Raw genomic sequence first — 8,208 nt, 5'->3', positions numbered from 1 at the left:
ATAGCAAACCGGGGCCAGAGATGAAGGTCCCTGTCACAAAACCTTCCATTCTAGTCCTCCATATACACTCTTTCAATACTGCGACTGTACAGTAAAAACAAGCCTTACCTTCCTTTGTGAGTCCAGTTGGCGGTATCATCTTTATTATAGATCCAGTCGACAACCGTACTCGACCCAGATGCGACAGCACGTGTTCTACGTAACATATCAAGCCGGATAGTTCCTGACATTGTACAAAAGCGTGCTGAACGGTTTCTAAACGACATCAGCGTTAACGCAAAAGATAATTACTACAAAGTTAGACATAGATGACTGAGCCCATAATTTATTACCAAGATAAGTTCACACACAACCAATCCCCTAGATATATTAATCCCAGCCAAAACCAATATAGTTATCATATAGGCATATATTCGATCACATTTTTCCTAATTAAAGAAGCCCCATTTACCATTTTTGAACAGAACTAATTCAATAATCGGTTGGTTCAAAATATCCTCAGCAAAAGAAAAATTTTAATTCATGGAACTCGATATAAAGGACTATTACACTTCCATTCTGCAAAATGACTAACTGCAATTCATTGACTTAGAGATCAATATTATATTAAAAATTTGAAAATCAATATTATACTATAATAGTTCCATTTCGATACGAAAAACGCTCAAAGGTACTTTTTTCAACATTAGTATGCAGGCTTGGGAACCACGATAAAAGCTGGTAATATCATTAGGTTTTTATATAGAAGGAGATCAACTGTTTGATTTAATTCCCTATATAATTAATAACAACATCGAAAAATACCTTAGGAATGAGAACCCAGATTCGAAATTTCCCCAAGACACCAGATGAAAGCTGGAGGGTATATCAGCCGAAACGTTGTGTTAACAACAAACAAGATGAGGACAAATATCCGTCAAATGCAAATAATGTGCATAATTCCTCATCTCTTAAATATGGAACAGTTCATCATGGACTCTCTGTAGCATTGATCCCTCACGGGTGGGACACTTAACAACTAGTTCAGGAACATCTGACGGTGCAGATGTGTCTCACCGGGTGATAAATAGATACAACTCGTTAAAATAACAGTTCCGCAATGTATCTTCAATGTATCTTCTCATTTCGTAGAAAGAAAAACAGCTAAGAGTAGGAAATATCTTCATTTATATAGAAGATCAAAAATAAAATCATAGATGAAAAAAAGAAACGAACACGCAATACAGCAAGAAAAGTATTAAGTAATAACCGTTAACAGATATGGATGTATAAACGCCCTCGCACAAGTTACATAGCGCGTGCACACTCGCTCATACAAGCATCCACGAAAATGTAAGCATACGCACAGTGTGGTTTGGTGCACTCACGATCACAAAGCGAGTTAAATAGCTACTTGATGTTTATAAGAATGGAGTGGTTAAAGCTAAACTTAATTCATCCATACCTTAAAGTAAATTATAATAACAGTTAATCAAATTCATTCCCACTACATTGGGCGAAAGTACATTTACATGCTTGTAGGTATCTTGAGAATCTTTCAGAAATTCTATTAATGATCTTCTCATTGGTCCACAGAATAGACAAGGATTCCTCGGAGCAGTATCTGCATCTCCTGGAAATGATATTGTATGGTTTTGCGTGCCTTACTATGGATCAAGTTATGTTGTACTGAATTTAATTTTCCTTTAGTCACCATAAAAAATCGGCAAAAGATGTTGAATGTCTCTTATTGATTCTCTTGAAGCTAACGACATTGTTGCGATAACGATTCTGAAACGAATCAGCTGTCTGCCCAATGTAAACATACGGCCTTCCCCTTGTGTTCATGGTACATTTATGCACAAAATTTGTACTTGTACAGAGGTTCATCAATGAATTTTCTCTGCATGAGTATTTATCATTAATATATACACACTAATATATCTTTATATATATATATATATATATATATATATAGGTATGTTTACACATATATGAAATATCACATACCAAGCGTTAGGTTTTCTCTTAAGCGCTATGAAAAAAATTATCAGTTGCTAACTCTCCACGCAGCACATTTGCAGCTCATTTTATAGTACTACAGCCATGCGTAGAACAAAGCAGTTACAGCATAAATACTAACATCCGAGTTCACTCCTCTAAACAGAAATTCAGTAGCAAAGATTCATTCACGAACATATTACAACCATTAATCAATGAGCGAATTGTTTATTGTTCTTCCCTTTCTGCCTGTTTTATGCATCTCTTGTAGTTCTTTTCTGCCTTTCTTAAATAGGTTACCTTTTCTTCTTATCTCTAAGCTAAACTGATTTTTTCGTCTTAAATCTACATAGCATCCTTGCTGTATTTCACCCCAGAAATCTCAAGTAAATACGTAACCCTTATTATTTTTTAGTTTACTACCCAGAATCATAGTATAGTGGAACATGTTTTGTCATGTAGTGTCAACCTACAAAGGTTTAAATTAAATGCCAACTGCAACTTAGACAGATAAATAGATAAATAAACAGAAAATACATAGAGAAATAGTTGCATGTACTACTAGACTTGAAACATCACTCTATAATGTATGCAAGTACACATACGTTTGCATATGCACAAACACTCGCTCAAACATGAGCATGTGGAGAGTGTAAAGACTATGAGTTACGCTTTTCTTCATAGAACTAAACACGTGTACACACGCAGTTGTATTTTATCTTTTATCTTTTACTTGTTTCCGTCATTAGACTGCGGCCATGCTGGGGCACCACATTGAAAAATCCTTTTTTTAGTCGAATGTATTGACCCCAATACGTTTTTTAAAGCCTGGTAATATGCCATCGGTCTCTTTTGCCGAATTGATTACTTACGAGATGTAAACAAACCGACACCGGTTGTTAAGCGGTAGTAGGGAGCAACACAGACACAAAGACACACACACGCACGGATATACGACAAGCTTATTTCAGTTTCCGCCTACTAAATCCACTCACACAGCTTTGATCGAGTCGAGACTATAGTAAAAGACACTTGCCCAAGGTGCCGCGCAGTGGGACTGAACCAGGAACCATGTGGTTGGGAAGTAAACCTCTTAGCACACAGCTACGCCAGTGTTTAAAAATAAGCCATCGATGGTCCTGCTGGGGATGGAACCCAGGGCCTCTCGCGCGCAAAGCTAGCGTGGTAACCACTATACTACGGAACCTGACTATTTTATAATATATACCTTATCATATTGCGTGGTTGATGAAGGAGTACATTTGATTTTACAGGGTTTCAATGAGAGGAAATTGGAATGCATGGCGCAAATAGGCTATTGTCAAAGAGTATTATTCTGGGGGTGTTAAAAAAGGATGAAAACTTACCCGTCTATCCACCTATCTAAATTCCTACTTATCTGTCAATCTAACTATCTATCTGTATGCGCATATACATTCGTGTGTGCATGTGTGAGAGATGTACCCGTAGTTAAGTAGATTTCTATAGTTCTAGAAATGTATTTATATTCAAATTATTTATTAATGTTATATACACATTCACACATACAAATACACACACACACACACACACACACACACACACATATATATATATATGTGTGTGTGTGTGTGTGTGTGTATGTGTGTATCTGTATGTGTATGTGTGTGTATATATATATATATATATATACACACATACACATACAGATACACACGCACGTATATATGCAAGTGCCTGTGTGTGCGTGTGTACGGTATTTATATAAACATTTTCTCCCGAATTTAAGCATATGTTCAAAAGGCGAAATTTGCAGTGTCATATCCTTGAACTAATACACAATAACATTCACACACAAACACAGACATTCCATGAACATTGGTGCATATATGTGTGTGTGTGTGTGTGTGTGTGTGTGTGTTGTGTGTGTGTGTGTGTGTGTGTGTGTGTGTATCTGTGTGTGTGTATACGCACATATATTTCATGTATTTTTTGTTTTCTGTTTTTCTTACCGAAGGAAAGAAAGTAGGTGTCTCAAGACTAATCCGTGTTAGATGTATTTTAAAAAAAACAAAAAAAAATTAAGTGAATGGTTAACATCAGTAAGAAACGCATGACGAGACAAGAAACATGTACCTAAGAACATCAAAGATTTAGCTGTCTGTCGTGATATTTGCCATATTTGGCTTAGGCCGCCCATCGTCCTTCCACTCTGTTCCCTGGTTGGCATCATCTGCCCATTTTCGCTGCCACCTGCTTCTCTTCGCCGTTTCTAGGCTTACTCTTTACGATTATTTGTTTTTCTTATTCGTCTATTTATCTTACTTAAAGACCCGTTTTGCTTTTAATTTTCACTCCTTAATTACCTTCTCTTTTTTTTTTCTCTTTACCTTCTTTTCTTGTCCTTCTCTAGCCCTTTCTTGTCTGTAACCTAGTAGTTGTACATACTGTCTTGAATGGATTCAACATTTTATGCTTCGTTGTTCACAAATGTATATTTAGTTTGAAACGACTTTATTTGTGTTTTTTATTTCAGAAGTGAGTGTCTGGAGAAGAGTTTTTTCCCCCATCTTCCGGCTGATAAATGACGATGTTAACTGATGATACATTGTCTCCTTAATTGACGTCCCCTGTTTTACTGTCCCTCACTTAAGGAACTCATCATTATGTCTCAGTTACAGAACTTACTGAATGAACACTGGTTTCTAATACGGGTAAAAGGCCATACATTTTGGGTGAGATAAAGTCGACTCCAGTATCTTAATAGGAAATTTCATCTCTGGATGAATAAAATGTAAAGCTGGACTTGGTGAGATTTGAACTCAGAACATAAAAGGTGCACTCACCTACAGTAAAGTACTTTGTTAATGGCTTTCCATTTACTTTGTTATAATAATGATTTCTGGTACTTTTACAGTATTTTGTTGAATAAATTGGGAAAGGACGAATAGCAAAATTAACTTTGTGGGGATTGAACATAAAAAGAGATTACTAAATGCCTTAAGGTATTTTTTTCCGTTGCTTTACAGATTCTGCCAGTCAGCGACATCTGCGAAACTTTAATTTGAACTGTATAAATGTCTCATATTCAACATGTTTCGCGATCAGCATATTGAGCTCGATAAGTAAATTTTCTTGTACCCTAAGTTACGCCTTATCAACAACGCACTGATATTAACGTCTTCCAATTTTTATTAAATTTTCATATTATTTCATGAATATTTTCGTTGCACCTCTGCAATCTCCTTAAATAAGCTCTCCATATTGAACTGTTTTCGGTATGATCTTGTTTATTGTCTGTTGTTAACGAGTTAGCAAAAAGAAATAGTATGAAAATTTAATAACGATTTGATAATGTAAAGCATCAGCCCTTGTATTATCAATACGGCGGTACATCAGAGTACAAGAAAATTAACTCGTATAAACATTATGAACGAAGAAATAAACGGTGTAAAGAAATGTTGGGTCATCCAATAAATAATGTGGGTTTTTTTAATATTTCCTTTATTTTTCAAAATTAAGAAAAACAAAGTTCTTTTTTAGCCTAAAACATTCTCTCCTTCATTTTCTACAATGTTCTTCCATCTATCTGGCAGACTTGCAAGGCCCCTCTTCCAAAATTCACTTGTCTGTGACGAAAAATACTCCTCCCGTACTGTTCTGGCCTCGTCTACAGAATTTATATTTTTTCCGTCCAAATAATTTTGAAGACTGCGGAATAAATGACAATCAGATGGAGCAATGTCCGGCGAATTTGGTAGGTGGGGCATCGTTTTCTATCCAAACTAATGCAGCCTTTGGAATGTCATCATCAGTGTATGTGGCCAAGCATTATCCTGATGGAAGAACACCTTGTCAGGGTCAACGATGCACATAAGCCACTACACTACAGCAAGGACTGGACATTGTGATGGAGAGCATAAATATAATGGCTCTCAAACAACCTTTTGTGGATGAATTTACACGATCCTGAATGAGGGTTTATCACTGAATTAATATATTGGTTTCAAATCTTGGCACAAGGCCAGCAAATTTAGAGGAGGGAGGAAGTCGATTACATAGAACTCAGTGCTCAACTGGTACTTATTTTATTGACCCCGAAAAGAAGAAAAGTAAAGTCAATCCTGGTGGTATTTGAACTCAGCACGTTAGGTTACGACGATGAGGGTCCCAGCTGATACGATCAACGGAACAGCCTGCTCATGAAATTAACGTGCAAGTGACTGAGCAATCCAGAGATACGTGTATCCCTAACGTAGTTCTCAGGGAGACTCAGCGTGACACAGCGTGACAAGGCCGGCCCTTTGAAATATAGGTACTACTCATTTTTGCCAGGTACTACTCATTTTTGATTTAAATATTCATTGGCTTTTTAAATGTGATGTAAGTGTTCGGTACGTCATTATATGTGGATGTCTCATGTTTCGTATGGAGCGCAAACCCAATCCTATAAAAACTTCTTATACGATTTAAATTTTATTTTCGCATACATATTGTAATGAATTTAAGATACCAGAATAATAATTTACAACATGCATGTTGCTAGTATTATTTAACTTCAGGTCAGCTCTCATCGAGCAGAACTATGTACAAAGCCTTTCTAACATTTTCTTACGTGTCCTTTACTTTTTATTTTAATTGCTGGCCTTGTGCCAACATTTGAAATTAATATAGTAGAATGTGAATAGAGGAAAATTTAGCAGCTATTTTTAGCAGGTGGATTGACAAATTTCGATGCAAGTATTGGAGAAACTCTTACACTCAAATAAAATTTTGTGCACCGGTGAGATTTGGTCTGGATTCAAATTTGAAGCTATTTGTGGATGAAATCTACAAAAAGCATGGCTGAAAACAGTAATTCGATATAAGCTGTATTTCTATAAAGTTGCAAAATTAAAGATTCATTATTTTTTTCTAAACATGTAGGATACACCCCTGCATGTTCTTTTACATATTTGCAATTTGTCTCCGGAACTAAAATGATTCCTTTCTCTGGTTTCGCAGTAGGTGTCAATCGAAAAATAGGCAGAGGTCGAAGATATATATATTTTGATTTGCAGAACAAGATCAAAGACAAGAACAATTACAAAAACAACTTTGTCAGAGCATTGGCAAATCCTTAAATTATTAATGAAGCATATATTCTAATTATTACTTAAGTATAAACGAGACTGAAACTATTCTTCTTGTTATCTCTCTCCACATTCCACAAACAACAAAAATCCCATGTTCCGTTTCCGCCAAGTGGTTCACCTATAGTTGGCCACTGTCCCCTCTTTCAGACCTAGTAAGTAACCCCCCCCCTCCCCCCCCAAAAAGCTGGGAGCTCTAAATGAACACATTGATATATAGTGGTGGCTGCTGTTTAGCCCATAGACCAGCACTTATAAAGAACATACTTATGATGTAAAGTATTTCAGCCATAGTGTTCCCATTTCTTTCAGACATTGTTTACCCCGAACGACATTATTCAATGTGTCCTTTGTATTAAACGGTAGGGTATTATTTAGGGGAAACTGATCAACTATTCCTATCAGAGCGAGTGATCTGGCGAAAGCTCCTTCGATGGCTTGCTTATATTTCTTCTCACAAAGGTAGCGAGCTGGCAGAATCGTTAGCACACCTGGCAAGAATTTCGTCCGTCTTTACGCATTGAGTTCAAATGCTGTCGAGATCGACTTTGTTTTTCATCCTTTCAGGGTCGATAAAATAAGTACCAATTGAGCAGTTAGGTCTATCTAATCGATTTTTCCCCCACCCAAAATGGCTGGCCTTTTGGTAATACGTGAAACCAATATATTTCTTCTCATGAAGGCGGCGAACTGACAGAATCGTTTGCACACCGGGCAAAATGCTTAGTGGCATTTTGTTCGTCTCTACGTTCTGAGTTCAAATTCCACCGAGGTCGACTTTGTCTTTCAAGCTTTTGGGGGCGATAAAATAAATTCCAGTTGAGTACTGGGGTCGATGTAATTGACTTAGCCCCTTTCCCAAAACTGCTGGCCTTGTGCCAAAAAGTGGAAACCAAAATGTCTTCTCACGGAACAATAACATACCTCACAGTTTTTACATCATTGTAGATCATTTTAGCTATTTAACCGTCCTTTTACATGCTAAACAGCTTTAGCTAAAAGAGAAAAACAACCATCCATAGATTCGGTCAGAGACAGACCACAAATGACTCTCAGAAAAGTCATAACCACCCACTACAAAAAAAAAAAAAAATTAAAATAAGGTGGAAAAGAAAAC

This window comes from Octopus bimaculoides, chromosome 1, assembly GCF_001194135.2.
Source record: "Octopus bimaculoides isolate UCB-OBI-ISO-001 chromosome 1, ASM119413v2, whole genome shotgun sequence".
Lineage (NCBI taxonomy): Eukaryota > Metazoa > Mollusca > Cephalopoda > Octopoda > Octopodidae > Octopus > Octopus bimaculoides.
Note: the sequence above shows the minus strand (reverse complement) of the source record.